Source organism: Cyphomyrmex costatus, unplaced genomic scaffold (assembly GCF_001594065.2).
Source record: "Cyphomyrmex costatus isolate MS0001 unplaced genomic scaffold, Ccosl1.0 scaffold685, whole genome shotgun sequence".
Lineage (NCBI taxonomy): Eukaryota > Metazoa > Arthropoda > Insecta > Hymenoptera > Formicidae > Cyphomyrmex > Cyphomyrmex costatus.
Genome location: NW_017280250.1, coordinates 426,643 through 454,310, shown reverse-complemented (window position 1 = coordinate 454,310; position 27,668 = coordinate 426,643).

The following is a 27,668-nucleotide window of genomic DNA, read 5'->3' as shown; positions in this document are numbered from 1 at the left end:
TACGGTAGCGCGATAGACCTCGAAGGGAAAGGGAACCAGCCGGTTTCGCTTGATACGCGAGAGGCGAGGCGAGGCGAGGCGAGGGGTAGAGAGCTTTGATCGTAGCTTTGCAACCAAGTAACACCTTCGGCGTCGCGTGATAGCGGTAATTACTCAAAAATACACGCCCGGCCCTGTGTTCTCGCTTTAGCTCGGCCAACAAAACGCCTCGCCGATCGGTCATTACGTGCCTATCGTGCGCGTAAACGTCCCTCCGTTTCACCCACTTGCCACGCTAAACAGCCCTGGCTTAGAGGTGTCGGGACTTGGACGCGCGGCGTGTCCCGGCCAAGTATAATCGCTCGCGGAGGTTCATTACGGCGCGGCGGGGCGAAGGTCAATTATCCTCTCGCGAGTGAGATATATACAAAGCGCCGAGAATGATATAGGCCCGAGCGGCGTGTATACAACAGAATTGAGTCCGTAATGGGGAAGTTCTCTCCGTCAGGGAATGTCTTTACTTGTTTCCGTAATCACCATTCAAATAGCGTAATGATTGCTCGACATGTAGCATCGTGGTGAAAGAGAAAGAGAGAAAGGGAAGTTAAGACAGCGAGTCATTTGTATGAATTATAACTTTTCCTAATTTCACTGCAAGGAAAGGCTCTGGCTTCCTGACACTCGTTTTCTCGCGGCAACACGATCGCGCGCGCGATCGTGTTGCGAAATGACGACTTGTCGCGGCGTCGTGGTAAATCGAGGAGAAAGAACATGGAAAAACAGATCACAAACGCGCCGCTCGATCGTATAATTGCACCGTGAAGGAAATATACGTATATTTGTCGCCGAGGCGTTTAATCGCGTCGCTCGCTGTGCAACGTGTAAAAATTATACCCAGCGACAAAAACCGTCGACCGGTGAACGAGTTTCACCGATTCGCGGTTCCGATATCATGTACCGCGAAACCATGTATCGACCCCACCTGTCCAGGTATATCTACTATAAAGTCGTTACGACACGGCACGCGGGCGATATCGATATACAGACACTGCTAACCGCTCGCGGAGATATCGATCTGCTGCGAGGATAGTACACGGGTAGTGCGATCTACCGTAGAGAACGTTTATGGCTCGAATCGTGTAATCGCGATTCCGACTGCGCCGCTGAACGATGCAAATTAATCGTTTCGTTATTATCCCACCTAATGGGGTCTATCTCGCCCGATGCGATCGCTAGCAAGACGATTGTATGCCGCGGAACACATTGAGAAATCTCCCGTCGGTGTACGACGATTCCGTCGACGCAATTATACGTTGCTGCAGAATTAGCCATCGTTGATGGTACTCTTCTTTCTTTGATATTCTCACGATTCTTTTAGGGAAGAAAAACGCAGCATGCAGAAAATCGTGCGTTATAAACGATTGGTTGTAAGCTTTAATTTTGCGAAAAATTGATTTGTAAACAGTAACAAGGTAAGTTTAACCATTCATCTGACATATCAAGTCAAAGATAATAAAATTATATTTTTATTATAATGTACACACGTGGCCAAGTTACAAAGCAGAAAGATAGGAAGAAAAACACTGAAAGAATAATTTTACTAAAGTATCTAATTTATATAATAGCTAGATATAGATCTGAAAATAATTTTGTTAGATTATTAAAATAATTATGTAGGACGCCAAGGCTGGTTAATAGAAGATCAAAACTTGTTGTAGTATTATTCATTATGCTTGAGCGCCTTATATAATATTTTGATGGTAGAAAATAGTTACTTTCAAATCTGTACTTGATAAATTTTTTAGATACTTCAGCAAAAATCGTTTTTTCCATGTACAAGAAACATAACATGGTATATATAAATGGGGAGGTACTAATAAAATTACTACTATAAAGCTTACATACCAGAAATGAAAATTGGTTATCACGAAGTGTAACCGTAAAAACAAATGCAAACACGCTTAAGAATACACGCTCATCCACGGATACACGGAAGGAATAGTTTTGCTGAAATATCTAAAAAATTTAGCTAGATACAGATCTAAAAATAATTTTGTTGGACTATTGAAATAATTATATAGGATGATTAAGCAAATTACTAGAATTTCCAAACTTTATGCATTACTGCTCTCATATCATGCTTGAACTTTCTACATAATTATTTTAATAGTTCAAATTTTCAGATTTATTGGTATTTACTTAAATTTCTAGATATTTCGATAAAATATTTTTTCCACAAAATACACAAAACTCACATATACATAAAAATACGCACATCCATAAGTATTCGCGCGCGCAACAAGTCTTACAATCGCAAAAATAAAATTCTCGTCAAAATAAAAGCTAAAACGTTACTAGCTTAATAAAGTGAGTGATGTGATAAAATGAAGATAAAGAGGAGGAAGCTTTTACAGAAATAGGCAGCATATTAAAATATTTGACTGAGGTATAAGAGAAAACAGTATGGAACTTAGTAGAATGATGTACAGGAGAGGATAAGAGGTCAGGGTAATTGATGCCAAGGGTGCTAGAAGATGACAAATTCTTTACCCTCTTGCCTTATCAAGCATTGAACAGTTTATGCAATACCTTTTAATTTTTCGTCTTTGACCGGAGGCGACGCTAATACAAAGCGGAACGCTTGATCGCGACTTGTGTGGATGCAACTTTATTAACCTATGAGACCTTATACGGCCGTGTTTCTCTCCGTCTAACGTTTGCGCACTTATCTACCGGTTCATCTGGGATTGATATGCCAATTAAGCCGCATCTCGGTGCTGAGAATGTAAGTACGCCGCGTGCCTTCGCGCTCCCGGAATGTTAATCCTTGTATCGCTAGGAACGACCGACGACTACCTACTGATTTCAAATCATCGGTAGCTTTTCTTTCTCGGAAGAATTTTCAGTTTTTTTCATTGAAAACGCTCTGATTTAAAAAAAATCCGAATGACAAACACTAAAACCATTGTCATTTTGATTTTGTTAATTATTTCCATTTTTTTTTTAAATTAAAATACAGTACAAAATTTTGACAATATATGAATCTAAAACAAATAATGCTAATATTTTAACCATATAAATATATAAATAGCAAAATAATTTTTCGCTAACTGAAAAGGACAGAAAAATATCAAATGATATCTTCAGTGTTTTAACAGAAACTATTGGCTGTTCTAATCTTAAAAAACAAAAACAAAAATAATTAAACCTTTTAAATAGACAGTGAGTATTAATAAGAAATTAATTTTAGAAAAAAACGGAAGACGATAGTTATAGAAAGATTTTCTGAAAACCCGAAACGACTAAGTTATAAAAAATTTCTTCAGTTCGAAAAATCAGTTTACAATTTTAAGAGAAAAATAAAGTAAATTAATAAAATAAAGTAAATTAATCTGTCTGTATAATTAATTAAAAATAATATTTAAAAAAATACAAAATCCATACCACTCGATTATTTCTCCCCCGAATTCAAAAGTCTCAATTCTAACTTAACTACGTTCTCCCCTAATAAAATTCTAGCTAAGTCCACGTGGGTACAAAAAATTTATTAGAATAAAAAAGTTAAAACTATGAAAATATCAGATTATAGAAACTGATATATTTGTCCTATCAATTATGTCTTATTAATTGAATTTTGGATCTTTCGAAACCCCTTGTCCCAATATGAACTCAGATCTCGAATCTCTTATCCCAAGAACCTACAGCGTTCGCGTCGGGCGTTTCACTGTTGGCACAGGTTTTTGTCCTTCGATGCGAAAGTCGTTTCCTCCCGCGGGCCCCCGGTCTTTATGATTCCGCGACGAACGCGCGAGGCAGAGAAAAATGTTCGAGATGAGATCGGCGAGGGTCAAAATGCATGACAAATAACGCGGCTTGTCCACCGGCGGAATGAAACAAAACACCGGCCGAGGACGCGAACGCCGCTTTGTTCCCATTGTGCCCGGGTGTCACTTCGAAGTAGCGAGGTTCGCCATTCAGCCGAGCGACGGTGTCGGATCGCCATCAGATGACGCCCGATAAAGGTACGACAAATTGGTACCACCCGAACGACCGCCGCTGCCCGCGGAAGATACGCACAGCGATAACGCTCGCGTCGATAACACCGCGAGTTTTGCGCGTGAACCGGTGTGTCCCCTGTCCCTCTTCCACCAGTGGTACCTACAAGCGGAAGCTTTCTCGAGAATTGAATAAGCGACGATATTAATTTTATTGCAAAATTACTGAACTACAGACAATATTCACAGTAACGAGCAGTGTGCACAGCCGCTCCTACTTGTATGCTTTCTCTTATTCGCATAAGACATAAACGAAAAGAATAATTTTAAAACATCTAAAAATTTAGCTAGATGTAAACTGAGGAAAAGATACTTTACATTTTTGATAAATATATTTATTTCATTGAAATCTTTATTTAAATAAACCATTTATTTTTATTCTTTTACAATTAATTTTATTTTTTACAATTTTGTTTAAACTCTCAAGATAATTATGTACTACTCGAGATATTAGTTGCTAAAATATTGAATTTTTTTGCAACGTTGTCATCGACGTTTAAGCGTTCTATATAATTATTAATTACTTTGTGTAATTAAATCAGTATTTAAAAAAATTCTTTTTAGATCTGTATTAATAACTAAATTTTTTGATACTTCAGCAAAAAATCATTCTTTCTGTATATCATACATAGAATTTCATTTTTGAAACGTTGGAAGAATATCTTTGTATGATTTAGCTTATCAGTAAGTTAATTTCGGAAGTACTCAAAATTTTATTAGAATTCTATTCTTTTTATATCGAGAAATATTGCACGAAATTTTCTTTGCTATCTGCTAACGCGTGAATGCAAATTGCAATTTATTGGAGAATCCGACTCAGCCGCTCACTGAATATTTCGTAAAATTCTGAATGGATAACGCAATTTATTTATACCTGTGACTCGATTATCGAATCGGCTGCACGATAGCGAGTAGACGTGCTCGACTTGTGTGGCGGATCACGGTTGGCCGATTTCGCGTTTGCTGTTCGGCGAACGCCAAATCGCGCTAAGTCCGCTCGACGTCCGTACGTCCGGTGACATGGGACAAGAAAGGAGAAGAGAAGTTTCGTCGACGGTAGAGAGGAGAATCTTCCGCATGATTTCTCGCGAACTTGGCAGGCGGCCGAAACGGAAGGCATTCGACCGTCGCGAACAAATCTGTGGCCTTACACGACATAACACTCGATTTTATCATCCAAAAAAGGAATTGATTTATGAATTTTTTGTTTTTTAAATACTTTGCTTCGTTATTCGATGTACATTACAAATAAAGTCTTGGATGATTAAATTTCAAGCGCTTCATAATCTGTTGTTAAATTCGAAAGAAACAGTAATTTGTAATAATCGTAATATTATCATCTTTTTAATTTTTTTTACATTAAGGGGATTCAGAGATAATAAAAATTCAATTAAATTTGATTCTAAATTTAGATACGTGTAAGAAAATAGAGACAAGAACTTTGATAGTTACACATTCGCATTCGTAAATAATCCGTGCGTGTGTTTGAGAATCGATAGCGATCGCTCGATCATGTACATCGCCATATGCAGCGGGACACAATATGTTACTGTTATTCTTATTATAATTAGATATGTACGGCGCCTTGGACGAGGCACGGTTTTCCATCGGTGAACAAGTGCCGAGGCGGACAATCGCCGGATGACATTAACAGTTATTGAATCAAGATAACCGCTTGACACTGGCAAGTCGCGATACAAAACGATCGCGACGAGTCGGACCTGGTACGAATGTATATATATGTATGTATCGTGACAGAGGGTGGACGCACGAGCGTGTACCTATAAAGCTGGTTCAATCACGAGATACAAGCGATCGGCGATCGGTCATCGACTTGCTCGAAGACAGTGGCGTAATCTTCGCGGCATGCACCAAACATCTTTTCTATCGATGCATAGAGGCGTGTTGCAACAAGATTATTACGACGTTTGCAAGACTTGGATGTTGCTGTTGAGATAAAGGAAACGTTCGCGGTTTAACTAATGTTACGTGTCTTATCTGTTGTGCATTCTTTTCTCCCTTTCTCTGCCTAATATATTTTATGTATTTATTTAGCCGACAATCTATACGTTTGTACGAAAAGAATGATTTCGTTAAAAGTATTTTTGGGCCATTAAAATATTATAATTATATAAAACGCTCAAACTGGTTGCTAAACTGCCTAACGTTATTTGCATGTATAATTATTGTAATAATACAACGAAATTATATTTAGATCTACATACATATATTTAGCTAAATCGTTCTTTCTATATACACGAGTTATATATAATTAAGAAACTCTCGAATACAATTTATTATTTAAAAGTAGGTTGAATTTCTTTAACAATTTGGAAATTTGACAGCAACGATGTAGATATTAATGAGTTAACATATGTTTGCCTGATGTTTTACGTTATTTTTTCGACATCTCCCAAGGGAAAGTCGGAAGTCGCTGGCGAAAGATGGCATGGCTCGCCAGACGAGACGTACGAAGAAAGACTCCTTCGGTCAAAAACACGAGGGAACGGGTACGCTAAGGGATCGGTGACTAATGAACCGTGTTCTCAGGTGCTTTATTCGGTTGGTCCGCCGGTCCCGTTTTAGTAAATTACAACCATTACGGGCACTTGCCTTCGCGGGCGCCGATCAACGCCGAGGTGTCCATCCCGGCGCAATTCTCGTTAAATTAAACGCGCCGAATCAATTACTCGCCCGGCCTCATAATCGGCCGTGATGGCGCGTAATGAAACATTGCGTACCTGTCACCATAACGGGCATCTGCGTTTGCAAACGCGCGGGGAATTATCTGAGACGGGTGGCGCGGCCCCATACTTCTTCCCGTTACGTACGCGTCCGCCAGGAAGATACGACCACGAAGAGACGCAATTTACTTACTCCATAAAGGCGATAGTAATAATGTTGCTCACGACCGCTCGCGGCACGACATCGCGTCGCATCGGTACTTTTCAGCACGGCGAATAAATTATATTGTGACAAGAGATTCGAAGAAAAAGAATCTTTAATTAGTGTACTGTCAACATTGTGTCAAGATTCAAACAGAGATTTTACATTCTTTTAAGCTCGTGATAAAAGTTAAAAAATATTTTTATTGGACGTACTGTTAATGCTGGATGCAGCTTTCTCTCTCCTTTTTTTGAAAAAGTGCAGTACACTGTTACAATTAAGTAAAGAAGAGGCTTATTATGTACTAGCTAATTTATTAATAATTTGTGAATTATTAATAATAGTCAGATCAGATTTATAAAAATGCTTTTTTTTTCTTTCAAGAATAAACTTAAAAAATTTATAATGTAAACATGAAAAGGACGATTTTACCGAAGCTATCTAAAAATAAATTTGAAAATAATTTTATTGAATTAAGATAATTAAGAAATCATAGGAATCTCAAGTATGATGAGTAATTCTGCAAAAAGTTTTTATATTCGAGTAATCATTTAGAGCATCCTACATAATTATTTTGATGGCCTAACAAAATTATTTTTAAACATATGGATAAATTTTTAAATAGTTCATCAAAGCCGTTCTTTTTGTGTATTATTTTCTCAGGTTTGAGATTGTTACGGAAATGCTTGACCGCGCTCTCATAGTAAATCCGTTGATATTTTTCGGACATGATTACCAGTTGTAAACATTAATTCGCGATACAGCTAGGCGGATAGCAGAGATACTTCCCTTAAACCATACCTTCGCTCGAGCTCTTATTTATCTCCGCGCGTTTGCGAACTTTCATTCGCGGATTCATAAATATGTCCGCGCGGCGTGGTGCACTCTCGGAGAGGTTTATCGTACACGTCGGCATCGGGCGACACGGGATGCGCGTATCTCGAGGGCTGACAAGCGTGACGGATGAGCACCAACGCGGGTCAAGGAGCGACACGCCTTTTAAGGACGACGAACGACGGGACGCGACGCGACGCGACGTGCCCGCGCCAGGACGAATTTTCTGTCGGATGTCCCGGAGGGAACTTTACCTTTACCGATTTGCATGAATCTAATTACGGAGTTCTCCTTTTGCCGTGAGAGAGAAACATTCGTGCAGCGTGTGCAGCGCTGCATCGCATACTGTAAAATCAACGGGCGTTTCAAACGCAGATACCGGAGGCAAACGGAGAAAAGTACTAGTTACATTAATATCGAAGCACCAATATATATTATAATTATAAAAATACTCGAGTTTAATGTGGGAACTTTCTGGTCACAGAATTTTTATTTCTATGTCACTCCTGTCGAAGGTATTATAATCATTTTGACAACCTTAAGGTCGATACAAGTACTATTTGACGGACAGACCGTGAAGTTACGTTAATATACTTTTGATGATTCACAGAAGAATTTTTAACCAACTCATTCTCATGGCAATAACTTGAATATTACATTTTTTGTATCACTTTTGAAACAAGGAGACAATATATTATTTTGCTTAATCCCCCGCCCCCCAGTACTTCCTATATGCGCCGTAATTAAATTTTCGATCGCTTTTCGCATTTGTTCAACTTTATATTTATATTTCTTAACACACACACACATACATATTATGAGTTATTCGCATCATTGTACACTGATCTATGCGCCAACTACATCATCGCTCGCTGATCTATTCGATCTTCACGCGCGTGAATAATCGACTCGTTAGGTGTATCGTCCACCAAGCGAGTATCGATGTTGCTAGTCGTTTGTGAAATAATATATTTTACCGCTTCACTTTATAACGTAATCGAAACTGGCTACGCCAGTGCGGCTCGTAACGGTATCGTAGCGACTATCGACAATAAACGACTGTTGATGATACGAGTGCAATGTGACACGGCACTTTATGGAACCTCAAGTGGCTCATACATTAGCTAGTTTGTGTAAAACCGCTGTTATACACAAAATTTCTCTGGCATGTTTGATTTTGTATTGTAACAACTTTAATCTAATCCGTACGTTATCGACATATAACTGCGCAAATTGACCGTGCTTACAAGCCACTTTATATAGGTAGGATTAACAGGAAGAGTAAAATTAACCTACATGCCTCTAACTGAGATTTCCCGGAAACATTGACAATAAAATCGGGACGAGAAAATTGTCGAATCATCGCCGTGTTTCATTTTGTCTCTCATCTGCTGTTCGCATCATTAACACGCAAATCGCAAATTAAATCTACGTGGCCTAGTCGAACAACGTTGATCTACTTGTACGGTTACAATCAACGCACCTTTTCAATCATGAAAGCCCAACGGGGTTGCCTCATTGAAAGATTAAGGCGCATTATTAAGAGCAATGTCTTTCGCACATGTTGTGGTCTCTCAATTGCAATTGGCAAGATTCAAAACGTAACTGTAGTAGCGAGACTAATCGGTATACAATAAAAGAGACATGAATATGGAAAACCTTTCACTTTAATATGCAATAATCTAAAAAATTCTTGTAATCCTACTATCAGAAATCTATAATAACGTTTAAGTATAATATTAGAAGAATTTTCTATACGTATAATTTTTATATTACGATTATTATTCAAGGATATTCCACAATTTCACCTTCTTTTGACTTTGATTTTCTTTCTTGTGCACGCATATGCGATTTTTTCATTTCTAAACAAATAGCATGCTGATCATCTAATTTATCCTGAATTTCCTATATATATTATTTTTAAATTACGATTATACTATTCAAGCATATTCCACAATTTCACCTTCTTTTGGCTTTGATTTTCTTTCTTGTGCACGCAATATAATTTTTTTACCTTCTAAGCAAATAACATCTAGATTATTTAATTAATTTCGAACTTTATATACGTTTTACATTATGATTATTATTCGAGCATATTCCACAATTTTATCTCCTTTTGATTTTGACTTTCTTCCTTCTGCATAATGGAATTCTTTTTGAACTCCTAAACAAACATGATGAGAGATAATCTGATGCGTCCTTAATTCTTTTACTACGTATAATAATTTTTATATTTATGATTATTATCCAAGGGTATTCTACAAATTTATCTTCCTTTACTTTGATCTCCCTTCTTGTGCGCACATATGCGATTCTTTTCTTCAACTTCTAAACAAACAACATGCTGGTCATCTGACTCATCCTGAGCTTATACGATTGCGATCGAGGTCCCATCGCGAGTGGCCGATAAGTTTCCACGTTGCCTTCGTCAACGGCATCGATTTGTTTCTAGTGCATAGTGCGGGCACTATGTAATGCACAAGTCATCTCTCGTTCCTTGCTGGTTCACTGGCCGCTTGATAAGTCGCTCTACGCGCGGCCAGCACGCTCTCACAATACGCTTCCGCAAAAGGAATACTCGGTCCGGACCTGTCCGCTCGAATCATCGCGATTATGCGTCGGGTGTATATCCGTGAAACCGACGATCGCGTCCCCGATATACGACCGATTGTGTACGCACAGTATCGAAATATATTTCCTAATAACTTTCTTGTACTATTTGTATATTATATCCAAGACGAAAACCGTTTGTTCTGTATAGTCGCACTTGCGACGGAATGTTTCATTGTTCTTATCGAACGTTTAAGTGACCCAATTTAAATTGCCGATACTTCACCTAATATTTCACACTATCGCATTTAATCACTTGCTGTCAGTTTCAAGCTCTGTACTGTAAATATTTATATTATCTGTGCACGCGCTACATGAGAGATATGCCTGCGAGATACGCATGAATAACTATGTCTTTAATGATTTACTTCGCAAATATCAATACGGTAATTTTAAGTGCAATTTATGTCAAGTATTCCTTTCTTCTCTCTTTTGCATTACTTTAGGAATGAATAAACCGACTGGTTACAAGCATTTTATGTCGATAAAAAATAATTGTTTGTTTATCAAATGTTCACAACAAGTTAAAATTTACGACCTCTATTAAAAAAATTAAGTAAATTTTAAGATAGTAATTTGAAGAGGGTATATTTTTGGAAAAAAAATAGGTTACGTACTTTTTGGGGCTAAATTCGTTACGCTGTAAGACTAATTTGATCTTTATTAATGATGGAATACGGAAATTTCGATTCGCAAATGCGTTTATGTTTTTCTACGATTTCTCCATGGTGCGCAGTCTCCTCCACTGGTGTTTTCCATCGCGAGAGAGGCGGTGGCCGAGACACAGGATGGCTGTACATACGCGAGTTGTGGCGAAACGCGCCGTTTGTGGTCGTTCGCAAATTGCCACGACGGCGAACTGTAACTTTCTCGCGCGAGCGCGTGTTATCCGAAGTGGAGTCGTGCGAGCACAGCTGGACGATCGCCTTTCACGCGCGTTTCTTGCTCGCTAGACGAGTCGGATGTTTCCCGCCTTGTGTCTTTTTGTGGATATATAGCGTCGACTGACTTTTCACTGGCACAAGTATACTTAAGTATAACCATAAATCGAAGTTGTTTTCTATTTTAATGAATGCCCTATTTTTGAAGATTTTTAATTCATATCATTGAACTTTGGTTGCTGAACGTTTGACTCTGATGACCAACTCGTCCTTGGCCATCTCGTTAATCTTTGATTCTATATCACTGCTGACTACCAGTTGGTGAAGAAACGAGTCATTAGAACATGGAAGATAATTTTGAAACGAGCTGCTGGATTCTATGCGGAAACGATGCTCACGGAAGTATGATTTATAGACGGTGGCTCGTTATCGTGAAAGCAGAAGAGTTGTTCGGGATCGATCGCTATATGGATCACTCGTTGCCGTTGACACGTTTGGCATATCCGACCGGGCTATTTTTCGCTGTCGTAACGTGATCCTGATTTATGCGATTGATCGAGAAGCGACTTACCGATAATCACAACATAGATGCGCATCAATAACTCGTGTTTGGAATCGATAAATAATGAACTTCGCGAGTCTTGTGTAAATGTATCAATCAATCTAATTACACTAGAATAATTATTATCTTGAAATGCACTTAGACATTGAAAACAAATTCAAAAGATAAAAAATTAACTCCATTAAATAGATAATATTTTTTAAAAATTGATATTTAAAAAATTTTGTTAAATTTTTCTAAACTTTATATTTTATTTATATATTTTTTCCGAGTTTATTCTTTTTTATTTATTTTTGCTTGAACTATGTTAGATGCTTGCATAACGCTTCTGACGGGAAATAATTAACGAGCATCGTGCAGCGTGCGACGAACAAGTATCGCAAGTGAGAAAAAGGGTAGCAGGTGGAGTGGGGTAATGTCCTCTCCATCTCTGTCGTACGTTGGTCGATTTGTTAAGCGTACACACCTGCCGGCCATCGTTCCGGGACAATAAGCTCTATCTCGATCTCACGAAAGGTTCTCTTACCGTCTTGCCAGCAGCCAGGCTCACGGGGGCGATATATCGCTCAAAATGATCATGTATAGCGTTTCACTGCGAAGGTAGCTCGGCCATTGTCCTTGGGCGTTTAAGTAGATATCCCCCGTCTTTGCCGCGTACAGTCGATAGAACTAGTTCGTCGGTCTCTTCGGACAGATCGTCTCGATTAACGATCGTAATACGTTTTCTCTGTTAGAACGCGACTCTTCCGACCTTTATCTGACCCGAGCCTACGAGCTCGTCGATCTTAATTAACACTCGCGCTCGTGCGTGAGTAACGCGTGAAATCGTGAGAGAGAATCAGGGAAAATCTCATACCTAGCGATACTTTGTGAATTTTGCTTCAAGCAAATTGATGTGTTCCTTGCTTCTTTCTCAACTTGAATACTTAACTTTGAGCAAATGCGTATAACACGGATAATTTCCGTCGTGAAAATATATATCGTATAGAGATAAATAAATAAGCAATGATGAGATTTTAAAAAAAGTTAATATTGAAAGTAGCAGAACGCAGATCATCGGAAATTGAAATTCCTTCCACTGGCAATTGGATTATATTCGATATATGCGCAATCGACATCTCGGCAATAACATCCCGATGTAAGTGGACTGGTTTCATCGACTGTACTGTCGAGAAAGTGGTGTTATCGTGCACGAGATGTACCGAGTACGGCGAGGAGAGCAAGTCCTTGTTGCCCCGCGAGGTCTTGGTATATTAGATTAGTTTGAGATCGTGGCCAGTCCGGTATATATTACTCCTGGGTCTCGTGATGAACTAAGGACGTCAGGCACTACCGTGATTAGTTCCCCGGCTAGTTGTCGTCTCTGCGGGACGTCTACGTCTTCTGTTAGTTCTGCCCGCGTCTTAGGTTACCGTTTCTCCTTACGTCGATTTCCGCGTCTCTCCTGTTCCCCCGTGGTTGTTGGCTACCGCGCGAATCATCCAGCAATCTGAACTAGGTACCCCAGGTGACAGCCTCCACTCTTCGGTCTTCTTCCTGGATCGCGGTAATTTAAAACGCACGAGGGAGAGACTAGCGAGCCTCGTAGTATGCTGCCTCGAGCACGCGAATAAGAACACCATGGAAAGGTCGACATTGGCATACCACTTAACCCTTCCGATGTCGTAGGGATACACTCCCGGCGGCGCAATACTGGTTTTTCTGATATACCGGGCTGTATCAGAAATTACGTACATACTTTCTTCCTATCATATTGCAAATAAACTTGGGAAGGAGATGAGCAGCCGTGGAGGCATTTACAAAAAGAGAAACAAGGTTTCTCAAGCATCAAAGTTAAATCATAAGATTCTTCTAACGCCACGCATAATCACGGACATTGATTCTGCATGAAATTTGACTGGTATTAAATAATTCATACTGTTCTTATGATAAAACCGTTTTAAGATATAGCTCTGTGATTGACTTATTGAATACCGGCCATCATTTTTATTTCAAAACTGTGTCTTAAAATGTTTTAAGATGCTACGAGTAATATGGCTCACTAATTAATTCATGACATCTTAAGACTACATTGTAAAAAACGCACAGGGTGAAAATAACTAAATCTGAGGGTTGCGCGATTTGAATTAAGTGAAGTATAATCAAGTCAAGAAATGTAAAAATCTAATTAGACGAATAATTTAATGTAGTAAAATGTACTAAAAAATTTAGTCAAAGTATATGAATTATTTAAAGATCAAGTGGTTGAGTTCAAAATAAAAATAAGAAGAAGGAGCATATACCACACGCTGGTTAAAAGTAGCGAAAATCTCGTATATTTAATACTACTAAAATTACATAAACGTTTCGGTCATTAATGTGACCATCTTCAGTATATAAAAAAACTTATAATTTAATTCCCCTAATATATTTTAAATAAAACTAAGTGCTGGGGCACAACTTTTCACATGTTTGTCAATTATTCTATAATATAAGATATTCATCAGTTATAATTTGTCAATTTTAAAGTCAATTCGCAAATAGAAATGGTGTCAAATTTAAAAGTGATTCGCATACAGATCATATCAAAACGTAACAGTATACAATATAATTTTCTTCATGTCCTTACAATTCAGATAATGAGTTTGTTAAAGTATTGGCATCGACCATGATTTGAGAACAAAAGTTTCCAGACTCTGTCTCAAAGGAATTTCGACGACATCCATGTAAAAGGACTAAACGTTGGTCGTTACAAAAAGAGAATGTGAAGTCTTTTGCGAAGTATTAACTTCGTAATAACTTTCCCATTCCTGGCTATAATTGACTCATGACACATCTTAAGACTATACTTAATTCTTAAATATAAGAACTAATTTGGAATATCAGCCATATTGTTTGCATTTGTCACGATCATTGGGACAACCGACTTTGTTTGAATGCAGTGAAGATCCTCGAAGGAAAGGAAGAAGAGCTTGAGAACACATGTATCTTTCGTGTCCTCGACCTTCGAATGCGATTCCCATTGCTAACGGTCGACCGTTAGCGGACCTTGAGAAGATCTTGGGAGAAACCTCGCGTAATTTACTTGTCCAGCGCCGACGGCGTCGATCTCGTTAACTCACCGATCGGGGATTAAGGGGAGAAAGAAGAAGGGAGAACGATGAGGAACGCCGTGCCGAGCAGTTCGGCCGGTACGATCGATCGATGAATCATGCGAATTCAGGACGTGGCTACTGCACACGCCGGGAACGCGAGACGAACGTTTCGGCAGCATCTTCGGTGGATAGTTATGCAAATCGTCTGCGTTGATGCTGAGCGGATTTTTCGTATGTGGATATAGTCCATAGGCGACGCAATGCACTTCATTTAAAAAATATATATAAATATGAACAGTTTGTGTGTACAGCGTTAGAGGAATTGAGGAATAAGCTATACGACACACTTCTAAACAATTTATAAAAATTTCTGAATAACAAGATTTAGAAACTTGTCAAATTTCTCGTTAATATTTTCTTCAGGAAAGAATACTACCGACGCCCATGTACCAATGCGATAAGAGCTATACCGATCGTCATTTCCTTCGTGGATTGTCCCAAAAAATCGCTAATCTGCATGGCCGAGATAGCGGTTGTCCCTTCTTTCGTGTATCAGTTTCTCCGGTGGCTGTTTAACGCTCGTTAAGCAGAAACCGGAATGTTATTAACTTCACTGGTTGGCTACTATAATGACGGTGATAACGAAATGCAAAAATGGATCAACTAGAAGGATATGCGATAAAATGTCTTTCGTACGAAGAAAAATGAGCTCGATAATAATTGGAGATTTCGATGTAAGAAAAGTATATGAAGAATATTCTCTTTTTCAATAGTTTTAATTTATATTTTTTAATCTTTTAATTTTTGCTTTATATCCTTCAGTCACTTACTTATCTATATAGAAATTACAATTTCTGATCAATTATATTAATGTTAACCGAACAATACCTACTTATATAAATCAAGAATTGTATTCTATAAAAAAAATTTGATATTCCAAAATAGAAAATTTATACTAGACGCAATACTCGTTGTGAATAAATTCTGTTTAAGCATTAAACAAATTTCAGTGTTTAAAATCTTAAGTAAATCTTTACGTAACTTCAAGAACTAAATATCAATTTTATTTTATTTAAATATCTTTTACGCTAATAGCAATTCTCAGAATGTTGTACATGCGCACTTAGACGAATTATTAAAATTGTACAAATCGATTAAGATTACAAGATAGAAGTGTGTCTCCGTTCTTGCTCGAGCAAGAATATAGATATAAATGTGAAGATGACAGAGACAGAAAACGATGAAAACATAAGAACATACCGTAGTTAAAAGAACAGATCTTATGTGCACGCTCAATCTCCATCACTTTTATAATCCATGTAATTAGTATCTTGTGAGAAAGACTTTATTTCGAAGAGAGAGAATATCCGACGATCAAAATAAAGTCAGATGCTTCAGATGTACGTATCGGATGTTTGCCAGCAAAATCTCTTCACCCTCCGAGATTCGAGAGCGAGGGCTGTCACTTTGGAGCTTTAATTGGTGATTCGGTAGCCCGCGATTTAAGGTGCATCGCGAGACATTTGATCGTGTCTTGCATACGGAACGAATGTGTACAGCGACTGTTCCGTTAAGTTTGTCGTTCTATTTTGTTCGTGTCTTCGATCATTTAAAATCCGTCACTGGGTGTCACCGAGATCCTGCTAATTGGACACGATGAATTTACCGTATAAGAGAACGAGTAAGTGAGTGAGTGAATGTATGTGTGTATGTGAGGGAGAGAGAAAAAGAGAAAAGAAGAGGTTTGCCTGTAAACGAAAGATGTCAACGACCTTCTTAGATGCTAGCTACTGCATCTGTATTAGTGTAGCATCAACCGATATGTTAGTTAACCTGGTTAAGTATTAAGTATACGTATATAATGTTACATATCATATCGATTCCTTATTTTAAACATAAACATAAAAAATATGAATTTCGAATTACTATGAATGAGTCAAGAAAACATTATTTTTTATTAATTATCAACAGTAAATTTTATTTCACTAAAAAATGTCAAGATTGCATCATACTACTAAAAAAAAGTAGCTAAAAAATGATTAAACTTATATCGAAGACTTAAAAAAAAATAAATTTTCTACGAATTGTGAATAAAAACGACAAAAAATGCTTTATTATATTAGGATATTTTTTCTCGATATTATTTAATTACAATAATATAATTTTTTATTAAGTTTAAAATATAATAGTTTTTTTTTATGCAGAGAAAAATAGATAGTATAACTTCTTTTTCATGATTCTCGAAGGGAACGACTGTTTTCCTGGAAACATTGTTTATCGAGTTTACTTTCCTCTTTATATCAGATGATCTAGTCTAGATAATAATTAGGAATAGCGAACTTTCGCGTAAACTCGGAGTTACGAAGCTGGAAGCGGGACTTCCTCTCTTTTCGCGACTAACAGGATCGAAAGCTGCCACCTTCCCGCAGTCGCGCGGACGCGGAGTCAACGGTCGTTAAATTTAATGGGTCCGCTCGTTAATCCCGTATGTAGCTCGCGTACGCAATTACAAATTACGCAAACGATTGCATCCCAGCGACGTAACGGGGCCCGACGAGTGCATTTTCATAATATTGCCGAAGAATAAAAAAGGAGGAAATTAAGTGCGGCGTGGCACGGAACTCGAGCGCGGTCCGCCCACCAAAAATTTCGCGACGCACCGCATTCAAAGGCACGCGCTTGAACGATAACGAGCGCGCTACGTCGTTTGAATTAATGCGTGGAACTGGCAAGGGACAAAGGCACCGCCGCGATATGCACGAAGTATTTTGCGCATCCTAACTGCAAATATATGCAAATAACGATAATGTAAACACGATCGTTGTGCATTTGCGTTAAAATTTCTTCGCGGTCCGATCAACGCGTCGTCGAGACCGCACGCATTGGGCCGTAAACAGCGTTGAACCGATCCGCATGCGGATACCGTAATATCCTCGAGTACTTTCGTCATGTTTATCGTGAATTCGGGGATAACCACTTACAATTAGTGATATCATATCCGCTCAACATCGAGATTATCGCATCTCATATTTAAGCACTGCGAAAGAGAGTAGAACGAAAGGTTTTACGATCATTTTAACGTTGTAAAAATTTATGTCGGAACACGTCCTGTCGCGCGGATGGTATTATATATGGCAAGATAATTACTTATTGCCCAATCTACCTCCACGCAATAAGACAAAAAAAATGGGTTAATTCGGTGTGCGTGATGTTAATGGACACGCTCGTAATTAAATATCGCATGGAAATTCACGCAGGCCGCACTTGTCACGCGCGGGATAACATTTACGCGCTAACGCGCACTATGACGAAGAGAGAAAGAGAGGGAGAGGGGGGGAGAGAGGGAGAGATAAAAAGAGAAATAGAATGTTGCCTTTCAATTATAAATCGGCGAACGCGGAACGGGCCGCAGCCGCGACGCTTACAAAAGGCAAGTCAATAAATCTGTCAATATTAATTCACGCCTAATTGATTCCATTAGCGGCGATTTTCTAACCAAGGCCGCGCTCGGGGCCTGTAATACACCGATATATACCTTGCCGTTCTCCGCTCGCGCTCGCGCCCGCGAAATGCATCGGCTCTTCGGCGATCTGTCCGCCGAGGAATTTATTCTGGGATCGATCGAATCAAATTCACCGCGAGAGAGGAGGTCGGAGGTCGACTTCCTGTTACGATTTATCATTGGCGACTTGTCGGACGGCGCTGGGAACGTTCTTGCGAGAAGTAATGTTTGTAGATATTGTGTTGGCGACACACAGATTACAAAATTTCCTACGAAACGTCTCAATCGAGTTTGAAAACTCTAAGTTTGAAAACTTGCATAATTTTTAGTGGAGGATTGTAGGACTTCGTGAAATAAGTATATATTATCGATACTATTTTTTATGTCGTGACTTCTGACTATAGTTGTCATCTTTAGCTCCTATACAGCAATGAAGCTTGCAGCAATATTGTTGAAACATTGCAATGTTGTTGCTGGAGTGATCTGTGCTATATAAGGCTAATATTCCTCTGAATTTTCTAGAGATTGCAGTATTCTGCCTACATTAACAAAATTATTTTCTCATAGTGCTTTCTTTTAAAAAAGTCATCAAATTTGACCCTCCCTCTTTTGGAGATTACCACTATCTTGCCAAAGATCGATTATCACTATCAAAATTGTTATTGCCCTATACTACCCTCTTAATAAAAATAGCCATCAGATTTGATTTTTCTACCGAAAATTTTTTTCCGAAATCGCAAAATCGTTATGCTCGTTTTGAAATAATCATCAAACTGAAGAGTATTTAGCTGGAAGCTTTCCTTGCGTACCAGGGAATCAAAGAATCGTTATTCAAAAAACCGACTGAAAACCAGAAAGGTATAGCAATCATAATTGTGATATTCATAACGTTACACACATCGTTCAATTTGTATACATCTTTATTTTTACTTCAATAGTTTTGGATCAAATTCAGAGATACAACATCGGTTGCTTGAGAGATGGAGTCGTCAGCAATATAAGATACTCAAGGGCGTAGGTCATCGCTGTTAATGCCTATCGGCTGTCACGACGACGACGCGACGTGTTCGAACCGACACGATTTCGTCATCCCTTGTTGAACAATTTCGCAATTCAGCGCACGCCCGATGAATTTTTTTTTTTTTCTTTACGATCGTTCTGCTGAGTCGTGACAAGTCTCACCCGATTTGTTCTTGCGACATTGTACAGAGAAGCTGTGTGCGGATCGAAACAAATAAAAATAAATAATTACTGATACTTATCGTCACGTTCTTGCACAGCACTGTTCATTCTTTAATGGATTTATTTGCATTTCGCGCCGAATCTTTATTTAGGTTCTGTTTTCAATCAATTTGCAGTTAATAATAATTACTATTATACTTTACAAGGTTTTGTGCAAGAATATATGATGTTTCTAGAGTAAAAAATCGACACTAAATTTGAACCTGTCATTAAAATATTTCTATTAGATCTAATTGAGGATATAAGAAAAGATTTTTTTGCAATCATTATATCTCTAATCTGACTTTGGATCGGTTAGAGTTTAACAGTCGCCTAATATTTTTTTATCGCAATATTCCTCACAAGATGTTTCTTAATTATTATCAAATCCATGATAGAACCGTTTGTCTTGTTTGTCGCACCTAAATTATTTAGAAAAAAATTTTGCATCTTAAAAATTAACATGCTACATCTTAAAAATTTGACCTGATAATATTTTTCCAGCGATAGATTTGAACAACGCTCCAAAAAATATGTTAAAAATATAGTTTCCTTTTCTTGCATAAAAAATTATTCAAAATTTGTAAACTATTTTTGTATAATATTATCAATATTGCATAATATTGCAATGTTAATGTATTTTAAATATTATATGTATACGGAATATAAACCCAAATTTATAATCTTTAAATAAGGAAATTGAAAAATCATGACGAGAATGATTGGACGAAGATATTTTTAAAGAAGACAATTATATCATTTAACAATGATATGAAAACAGAAAGACAAAGAATATGTAACGGAAATTACATATGCATACAAGACAAAGAGCAGAGGCTTAATAAGGATTTCGTGGGTCTCGCAGATATCTGTCGAACAGATGGGCAAAGGTCGAAAATTACACGGTTGATCGAACGAACGCGAAAGAGGACTGCATGACGATCGTTCCGGCTGCTGAGCAAACCTCCCGCGTCTCAGCCGATCTGTGCCCTTTTCCGTGGCCACTACCGTCCCCCTCGATCTTCCCTCGACTTCACCGCGCCGCGTCTCTCGTTACTAGCGAGAGCGACTAGCCGTAATCAATTTCACGCATTGATTAATACGAAGTAAATGAATACCTGGGAATCGTTGCGCGAGCGGTCGAGATGATTTATCCGGTGCGGGTCGGGGGTGCCCGGCCACGCGTAATTATCATACGACAGCCGATTAAAATTGAACGCGGCCGCGCTCGCGTTCAACATCAATTTCAGCTAATTACATGCATTTTCATGTCCATGGTCCAGTGCGTGGTTCGCGGATCGATGCCGGCCGTGCGCGAATGGAAAAATCAGCTGATACGTGCCACAGACTCGATCTCGGGACCTAACCCGGGGGGGGGTACCATACCGGGATAAGCGATCGCTGACGCGACCGAGGACGATGAACCCCCCACCGACGACGGCGAGGGAGACTCCACCGGAAGGTCCGTATCTTCGAACGTTATCCTGGCCGGGGCCCGATTATCCTCGGTTAACGTCGGTAACGTGTCGGATAAGTGAGTGATTCTACCTAGGATGTGGTATCGTCGGATAATGGGCCAGACATAACCGCCGCGTGAATGTAAAAAGCGATTACATGCGGTCGTGCAAGATCGTTGCAGTCAAGTTACATCGCGGTTGGGAAAGAATCGCCCATTGCCGGGGAGATTTGGTCAATTAGGAAGAACGAATCCTGCGCATTTCTGTCCCCGCGCATTGTTTCCCACGTCTCCTCTTGTCGCTTTTTATATTAAAAATAAATGTAACATATAGCTTTTGAATATTTTATTAAATCCGATTTATTTCGCATTATTTTCAACTCTCTCGATCCTCATACAGAGATATATAATTTATTTAGGAGATAATATGTATAGCATTTTATTTTATTTTGCAATTACGATTTTGAATAGAAACATCTATTTGTAACTTTATCTTTGCTTGCGACTTATGAAACCTGCCAAACCTCTCATTTCTTTCTGACTCAAACAAAAGTCTTACCTAAAGGGTCCATTTTCACTGATTACTGTGGCGGATTACATGTACTTCATTCTCCTTGTTCCTGATTGGATCGCTCTCTGTTTCATCCATTGTTCGCGCCTTTGTCTTATAAACTTCCTTATTCTTATCGTTCGTCCCAATCGAATCGCTCGATTCCTGAGTGATGTAAGCTCTGACCAGACTTCGTTTAACATCTTGCCAATTCGGACCTTATATACGTTTCAAACTATGGTTGTCTAAAGAGATTCATCTGTTGTTCGATTCGTTCGCTCTTCTTAGAAACATATTTTTTGCAGTCTGTCTATTAACTGTGTATAAGCTCTGATCTTAACAATCATTTAAATTAATTTGAAGAAACTACACGAAGAAAATGTTGTAGCAAAAAATTATAGCGATTACTATAAGAGTACGGTGAGTTAAGAAAAAACATTTAACACAAACCGAAGTAACAATGTTAACATAATAAACGGTTAGAAGGATGAAAGCGGACCATCGATTTACAACGAGACGACACGCTGCGCTACAGGGTCGACGCGTGTAAGTGAATAAGAAAGGCAAAAGAAAGAGAGAGAGAGAGAGAAAGAGATTGCCGTTGAGATTAAAACATCGAGAGGACCTTCCACGGCAGCCACGTCAATTAATATCTCGCGGGCCCATTATTAACGTCCGTGGAAAGCGACGGCAATGCCATGGAGCGCCGGCTTCCCCGGCGACTTAAGGCGCTTCAGGAAACCGAAATAAATTACGGCGCGGAGAGAGGTGCATATTTAATTCGAGCAATTAATGCCGTCTTGTAAAACACGCCGCTGGGGGGTGGCTGTTGCTGTAGTCCTCCCTCTTTCCTGGCAGTAATGAGCCCGATAAATCAACTGGCTCTGCACTCGAAACTTCGCGGATAACTTTGGGCTCCTGCAGTTTCTTGCTGCTGGCTTGCCGAGACTTTCCGGGGCGTACCTCGTCTAAATTGATAAATGCGGACGAAAAGCGGCGCGAGAGGCGCGATGTACAAGTGCTCGTAAGAGACATCCATCTAGCCGTACGCTTGAATATTTTCCATGGTGACACAGAATTTTACACGTCGCAGACAGAACGTCATTCGCACATATTACGACAAATTTTGTTAAAATTCTATTGTCATTTTGATCACCATATGTGTGTTACTTCCGAATCGTGTGTATTATACGTGTGCAAATCTTAATCACAGAGTACGTCTCATTACCCAAGATTATGGCTTTATGTAATTAAACGACTTTATATTTACAAGTAAACAACTTATATTTTTACTGAAGCTGATCTGAACACAGGTTGAAACGTTTATATAATATTTACTGTATTGTAAATTTGTTATATACATGAAGAATTAGAGTCGCTCGCGTTGAACTATCGTGTTGAACTTGACTCAAATCCTGATATTTAAGTAAAATTATTGGTAGTATAAAACATTATTGGCAATTTATAACTCGACCGATTTGCCGAAGTTGTGGTTATCTGGAGGAGCCCCTTGTGTTTAAAAAGTCAATGATATACGGCGACGCGCGCTTAAACGCAATTACGAGGCGTGAAGCATCTTCTGCCTGTATCCACAAATCATTTAATCACCCCGGTTGAAAGACGCTTTCACGCAAATTTCGCCGTAATCCTTCGTCGTTCCCTCGGATTTATGGCGATTAATTAGGCATAAAAATCTTGGTCGTTCGGGAGAAAAAAAATGCCGCAGATTGCCCCACTTAATCCCCGGCTAACCGCCTTCTGCAGTGGGGATGACGCCTCCTGACATCCTGCTGGAAATTCATTAAAGCGGTATCGCGTTTGTTTCCAACGCACTCCCCCGTATCATAATGAAACGACGTAACAAATGTATAACTCGCTAATTAAATTATGTCAACTTTGTAAAATTGTTTTATCTATATCTGTCGAATAGACGTTTGGTTAAACTGATTTAACTGAATAGTTAAAAATGCTAACATTTTATATAAATTATCATTTATTGGATTTTACATTTACTTCAATTGCAATTAAATGCATTGACATTTCGCTTTCTTACTTTGAAAGTTGTATTGTTTATAGAATGTATAATTTTTAAATTATTATCATAAACAAGTTAATAAGTAAACATTATCCTACCGATCATCAAAAGTGAACTAACTTCACTTCATTAAAAATCGCCAAATCGTCACAATTTAAAAAGAATGGTTTTTAGGAATTGTGAGACAAAAATAACAAAAATATATGCGACTATATTAAGAATATATTCTTTTTGTTGATATTATTTAATTAATCAATAATTTTCTGTCGAGTTGAAAGATACTTTCTCCCTTTTTTTTCCCTTTGCAGAGAAATTAATTTTTTTAGTTGTGTTATTTTTAAAGTGAAAGAACGAAAATAGATAAAGATATTTTGTGTCCTACTTCTCGTATTTAAAGACTTACATGGGCTGCACGAAGACGGATTGACTCTTTGTGTAACTAGTTTGCTAAGCGAAGGTAGTTTCCATAGGTCTCTCCAGATACGACCTCGTAATATGGCTTATTAAAATTACAGACGCCGCGATGGAAGGCCAGGGGTTCAGACCGCATCTCGTCGAGGGACAAACCGCGACAGAGCCGAGACAGCTCGTGACCAAAACGGACGTGGGCCAGGGGTAACGGGCAGGGGTAAGTTCCGAGTTCATTCCACGAGGCTGCTTTATGCGGGCGTCCAGAAGCCCAACCGCTAGGGATTACTCTTCGAGGTCCACACGGACTCGTGGCGACCGCGAGCAGACGAGCTCTCTTGCTATGGCAGTGTCCTGGATTAATGTTATTGCTTTGCTCAATCTCTTTAGACCGTCTCCTCGTCCACCTCTCGTCGACAAAGCAAACGCGAGCGTGACTTACCCTTTTAGACACGCATTATAATAACGCATCGCGTTATATAACAACAGTTGTCGAATTCATTACCAAAGTTAGAGAAACATATCAATAAATAATAATACTAACAATTCTTGCAAAGACGATTAATTATTAAATGATTATAAAATAATTATAAATTCAGTTTGTCAATTTTTACGCTCATGTCAATTTTTATTATTATCACGCTTATGTTCTATATCGCTTGATCATTAATCGTAACCAGATTCTAACGATCAATGCTGCTGGGAACAAACTCCAGATTGACAACGAAGCAAAAATTGGATCCGTGATATTCGCCGTGTGAACACCGTCCTACCTGCGATATTAATTACGATAATCACTATCAAGTTGATAAATGACCGTCCACGATCAGGACGCGACGATCCGAACAGTGTCTATTCACGCGGTCGTCGCTATCCGGTGCTCGACGCTCGTGACAATGATCTCAGACGCCGATGTAGGTAATTAAAGTTGGCTAATGAAGCATCCACTTGGAAGATGTGCCGGTAGTCGCGCGAAAGGCTCATATCTTAGATCGGAAAGTCCCCTTTCAGGTAGTATTAATAAGTTGCCGGATACCCGACGATCGAATCGCCAGATCGGTCCTTCGTCGACGTCGCCTTGTCCTGCCTTCTTCGGTATTAATTATACCGCGTTGCGTTTGATCTTGAATAAATGCAAAGTATCATGACGATGAAATCACCGAGATGCAAGTCCGTACGAGTCGTATCGCGCAACGATCCAATCGAGTACGAAGTACGACGCGCTTTTCCGTTTCTTCTTTCCGTTTCTCTGGTTACGCATTAAACGGGACCGTTGCGGATGAGATCTGTTCGCGATCAATACTCGCGTTTACGCTCAGACGTGTGTGGTCGAGGCCTGGCAAATTGTGAGCACGCTTATTGCACCGGGGTTCGATGCGAATCGGTCTAACAATTTTAAATTACGATTCCGTTCTCCTACAATTGCTATGATTCACTTGCAATCGCGAGAGACGCGGCGAGGTGAAAGGCAATGTCATTCCGAATTGCACGTAGTCGTTACAACGCTTCAGCATCTGGTATTATATCTGATTAATTGTCATATAAATAGTATTTATAGCACAATTTGTGATTTTAATGCTTGTATTTTCTCAATATTCCGTAGAAATTAAGTTTTATTGCAAAGTGTTATCAACATATGATATTTACAAGAAAAAAGAAACGATTTTGCTGAAGCATTAAAAAAAATTTAGCTTTTAAAATAATTACGTATAGGAATTTCAAGTATGACACTTGTACTTTTTGCGCATCCTAATTAATAATTATTTTGACAATCCAACATTGTCAAATCTTTAACTTTTTCTAAATTCTTAGATGCTTCAGCAAAATCGTTTTTTTTCGTGTATAGTAAAGATCTGTCTTCTCCCTTTCTTAAACTCAATTTCGAGATATGTACGACGCGATATGTACAAAACCGTGAACTGTTTTCTCTTCCTTCTTTTCCGCCTGCATTTACACCTGTAATTTATAACAGTCACGGAGAGCTGTCCGACATCGTGCGCGCGCGCGCGCGGGCGAGAGAGTTAATGTGCGGAGTTATACGGTCCACATTCTATCGCTTCTTTCTGGATGAGAGTGCAAGATGTCCGAGAGAGGAACGATAGAATTCATCGTGTCGTCACGATACATCGCCGGCGGCGAGCTTAGTGTCGTCGAATGGAATGCCAAGGGTTCGTCCATCGAGCGTATCCGTCAGCCTGATACCGGGTGTCGAGTTCTTCTTCTTCTTCTCCTCTTCTTCGGAGCACGCATAAAAAAGAAATAAAGAGGCTACGTTTGTCGAGGGGGCGAGAAACGGCATTGAGACGACCGCCGCTAGTGACAAGAGCCGTAATTACGCTAAACGATTCCCGAGGTGGGCAACGGAGTGGCTAACGATTGTAAATGCCGGTCGACGACGAGAAGAAGAGACGGGTCCTCTCGTGAAGGTAGCCGTCGCACCTTTCAAGAGGCCGTTCCACGTCCTTGCCTCGTGTGAATCGAGAGATTAGTCGATTCACGGCGACCGTACCGCGGCAATCGCTGATTTACGGTCTCACGCCGGATGATGATACGTTAACGTTCCATCGGCGGAAATAATTCGATGCGATCGCGATCCGGTGAACGATGGATCTGGAAAACGTGACTTTTAAAAACATCCTTCTGTTGTATCACAACCATAAATATTCGTGTTTACTGCAAAAAGAAATAACATTTGTCTCTATACATTTTTTTTTTATTATGTCCTTTTCAGGGTCGGATTCATATCTCTCCTATGCAGTTAATAAATTGTTATTTTTCAATTCAAGCCTCAAATGTACAACAACCTAAATTAATCAAATTCATTCAGTTGATGGTTATTACTTGCAATTTTGTAGTTTTCTTAATCATCCGCATCTAAAAACTGACAATTTTAAGACATTTTTTTTAAATACCTCCCTAAATTGGTAGCGTCTATACAATAGCATAGTTAGCCTAAGAAGTTAATACGTCACTGATTCTTTCTGCATACGACAAATCGGTAATTCAAATATTCGGTCGATTTTCGAAAAAAACTAAAATATTAAGAATAATAAAAAATTACATTTTTAAGATGATGTTATTTTTTCCCCGTTGTTTTCATGTGCAATGTTTTTCACATTTATTAAGAAAAAGGTGTTAACTTGATTAAATTTTGTAAACTAAATTATATATTGATTTGATAAAAAGAAACAATTTCTTTTTTCAGTATCGCTAAAGTAAATCGCAAAGCTATATTTTTCTTGATATATCGTTTTGAAGGATTAATTAACAAGCTGACAATGTAGCAATCTAGCTAATCGAAATGACACTTGATATCTGATCAATACTCTTCCTTTGAAGTCAGAAAACGAAATATACTCGAGAAAGCAGTCCGATATCATCAAGACAACGGGCACAAACTCTTTCCTCAGTGCAGTAATTACATAACTAGTCGTTGTAGCGTAGAAACGCAAGTGAAGCTTGAATGTGACGGTGACGGAGCGTGTTCGAGTACAGTATCGGCTTACTTTTTTTTTTCGAGAAGACTTCTCCCTTAACGATCTCTCACACGATACGGCCTAATGACTGGTACCGGGTGTCTCTCTCTCTCTCTCTCTCTCTCTCTCTCTCTCTCTC